The sequence below is a fragment of the Lycium barbarum genome, chromosome 7, assembly GCF_019175385.1.
Source record: "Lycium barbarum isolate Lr01 chromosome 7, ASM1917538v2, whole genome shotgun sequence".
NCBI classification, from domain to species: Eukaryota; Viridiplantae; Streptophyta; class Magnoliopsida; order Solanales; family Solanaceae; genus Lycium; species Lycium barbarum.
In genome coordinates, this window is record NC_083343.1 from 14,390,248 (window position 1) to 14,393,957 (window position 3,710).

At 37.1% G+C, this 3,710-nt stretch overlaps 1 long non-coding RNA gene across 1 annotated transcript; it reads left to right on the forward strand.

Annotated features, from left to right (window-relative positions):
• Positions 1–513: 513 nt before the first annotated feature.
• On the forward strand, positions 514–3,163 carry LOC132602161 (uncharacterized). The gene is made up of 3 exons (XR_009567630.1): positions 514–857; positions 1,574–1,624; positions 2,829–3,163. It is a non-coding gene; the product is annotated as an uncharacterized LOC132602161 (long non-coding RNA).
• Positions 3,164–3,710: the final 547 nt, after the last annotated feature.

Below are 3,710 nucleotides of genomic sequence, written 5' to 3' on the forward strand. Positions count from 1 at the left end.
GGAAAAAACATTGATATCTACCTCGGGGAGAACTCTACCTCAACATTCGAGGACGAATGTTTTTAAAGGGGGGGAGAATGTTACACCCCGTACTTCGAAGAAACACTGTTAAATTTGAATGTAAGAATGTCGAGTTACGACTAGTTAAAACAACTTTGGAGTATGAGGAATGAGGCATTATTAAGTATATTGTTTAAATAATGGATGATTATGATCTTGTAAGTCGTCATCGGGAAAGAGTATTTTAAAACACAAGAATATGGTCATTATCATGTATAATAAGTGATAAATATCATGTATGGAGGGTTTCGGAATATTTCGAGATCGAGCAAGTTGAAGAAAATAAGTTCGACGAAAATTTGAGAAATGCCGGACAAATTTTTAGTCAACTTTGGAGGGGTATATCTCTATGCATATTTGGAGTTTTAAGGCGTTTCAAAAGCCTAAAATGAAGTTCGTCAAGTCTAGTTTATGATTCAACAAACCACTCATCGATAAGACGTCGGAGTAGAGAATTATAGACGCTACAAACTGAACTGTCGCGCAGAAACAGCACTGCTACAGTACGCTACAGCACTGCTACAGTACTGTAGCTACAGTGACGCCGTTTCAGCCCTTATAAAAAGGGGCAAAACCCCATTTTTATCATCTAAAAACTTCTCAAATTTTCCAGAAAATTCAGCAACAAAAAGGGGCCTAAATCTCACATAAAAGTGAGGATTGTGAGTGAAATTTCAAGCTACGAAGTACTAATCGAAGTCCGGGCAACGCATAATCACGAATATAATTTTGTTTGGAGTTAGAGGAGCATGGGAACAATAAGATGTTGAAGGATTTGCTACTTTCATAAAAACAAGGTAAGAATCAATTCTTTTTTCTTATGTTATGAAGGTTTGTTTGTGTTGTAGTATGTAGAAATGAGTAGAATTTATGGAAATATGAAAGTTTGCAAAGTGGGTATGTATATATATTATATATGTAGCCATGGGTGTATATATGTTGTATACATATATGAGTTGAATTTTAAGTTGTATACTAGTTGTGGTTATTGTGGAATTTGTATTGGAAATGGAAGTTGAATGAAAATTGGATGAAATTGGAAAGAAGCCATGTTGGCCGTGTGGTAGATTGTTGTTGGAGATGAATTAGTAAGTAGAAAATGTGTTGGAATGGTTTTGTTGCATATATAAGAATTTTGGATTGAATATGGAAGTTGATGGAATTGTTGAATATTGAATATATAGCTTGGAATACTTTTGGTTTATGTTTGAATGGTCTTATATTAGTATGTGAATATGAAAATATTGATATCGGGTTGTAAGTGCAAAGTTGGATTTGGAATTGTCGCATTATTTGGAAAATAAGACTATTTACGCTAGAATGCGTTCCTAGTCGATTATTGATGTTGTATATATTGTTGTTGGTATGGTTGTTGTTGTTTTAGCCGAGTTTTAACCTCGGGGATGATATATATATAGGGGAGATGCTGCTCAAATTTTTATAGACAAGAATTGGTTAAGGTTGAAATTTTAAGTCTTATGAATAGTAAATTGGTAAATGTGACCATTTGTAGGTTTTGGACGAAACGGGATTTGAGTTTTGGCAAGCGTAAAGGGCAAGAAAGGTATGTAAAGCTATCCCGATTCTTCTCTTGGCATGTCCTAGATGTACTAGGCTTGGATTTACGCCTCGGGGAATATTCTGTCCATCGGAATCCGCGTTTGAAATCGTCTCTTTTTCATTCAATAGAATTGAATTCCTTAAGTATGCTTTGATGAAAAATTATGAAATTTTTTCCCAAATTGCTTAGGAAGTTATGGAATGTCCTAGAACCTTTGTAGGTGACCCCATAAGCTTAAAAATACGTAATTTGAGCCCACCGCTTCATTGGTTCCGAGGTGGGCCCACTATTTCCAATTTTACCCTTTATGTGTCTATGACTTGTCTTCGAGCGTTTTCGTTAGAGATACTCTAACTACTCCTTTATCTACTAAATAAAAACTATTTTAAATATTTCATTAAGTCTTATAAATTGTTTTGAATCTTGAAAACGATCTCGGATAGATTATGCCTCCGTAACCCGTTATGACATCTAAATTTACTTACTATGTTTCCGTCCGATTTCATTGATTTGATTTGACATTCGATATGCCTCATTGAGTCTCTGGAAATATATTTATGGTATTTTTAGTGCATTTAGTTTCTCACTACTCCGTTCGTGGATGCCTCAATGTTTCCCCCACTGAGCCCGGGCCAGGATATGTTGTCAAGCGTGATCCTTTGCATTGTTCGCCGTGCCTCGATGTGAGGGGGCAGGTATACGCGTACATGGGTTTGTGGAGTATGCTGTGCCATGTACGCTTGTTCTGATATGATCTGATATGGCCATCTGATATGATATGCTATGTTACGGGGTTATTCCCCTTTTTTCTGATCCTTATGTGTTGTGGCACCAGTGTCGGGGGGTGACCACGTTCTGTCTGCCGAGTCCCTTGGCAGGGGCCGGATATGATATGGCATATGTTTTTGTACATACTCTTCATGTTTTGAAAATATGCATTTGATACTCTGGACATCTCACTCACATTTCTGTACGTTCTGTTCCGGTTATGATTTTGTTCCGTAATGGGACCAGGTATGACATACGTTTCCTGTAAGTACTATTTATGCTTTATGATCAGCATTTTGCTAATCTGGATATTCCGTTCATTTTTCTGTACCTCCTGTTCCGATTATGACTTTGTTTACTACGTTCCATGCTTTACATACTCAGTACATATTTCGTACTGACCCCCTTTCTTCGGGGGCTGCGTTTTCATGCCGCGCAGGTACAGACTACAGATTTGCTGACCCACCTGCCTAGGACACCTATTCTGCTATTCTGGAGCGCTCTTTTGTCCAGAGCCTATACTCTGGTACAGTCTGCTGCTGTTGGATATATGTACGCTATTCATGGGTACGACGGGGCCCTGTCCTGTCTTATGTTTCTGTTATGTTCTGTAGAGGTCTGTAGACATACATGTGGGTTCTGTATATGTTTTGGGTTGCTATGATTTGTGATAGCCTTATCGGCTTCCATGTGTTATATATGTTCCTCTATGACACTAGTAATGTCGACTGACTTTTATATTTATATAATCTGCTAGTCTGCTGGTTTGGATTATTGGGTACGTTTGGGTGTCCAGCACGGACACTAGTCACGGCCTACGGGGTTGGGTCGTGACATATACAGTCTAATTTAATTATGCTATCTTTTAATTAAGATTAGCATCAATTGAGAGGGGAAAAAAGAGTAGCTATTAATTAAACTGGCAGTGGAAGAGCAGAATCGATACATCCATGACTTAAAGAATAGCTTACCACGAATTTAGAATATTACTCCACCTTTATTTTCCCAATTTAATTTCTACTTCTAATAAAAATCAAATTTAAGGGGTTTAATAGACACACTTGAGGTCGTGTTCAGGAGTTCAATAGAAAAAACACTCAGTTGAGGTGCCAAAAAAAAAAACAAGTTTAGGGGGGCGCATATGCATTAAGCTTAAATATATTGAGATGATATTATGGATGATCATGTTCATTTATTAAAAAAGATACTTTTTTTCGAAAAAAAAAACTCTATGATACCAACGTCTTATATACATATATTATGATGGTATCATGGAAGACTGCTTCAGTCCTTCAATGAGCCACTCTTTAGGACCTTGGTA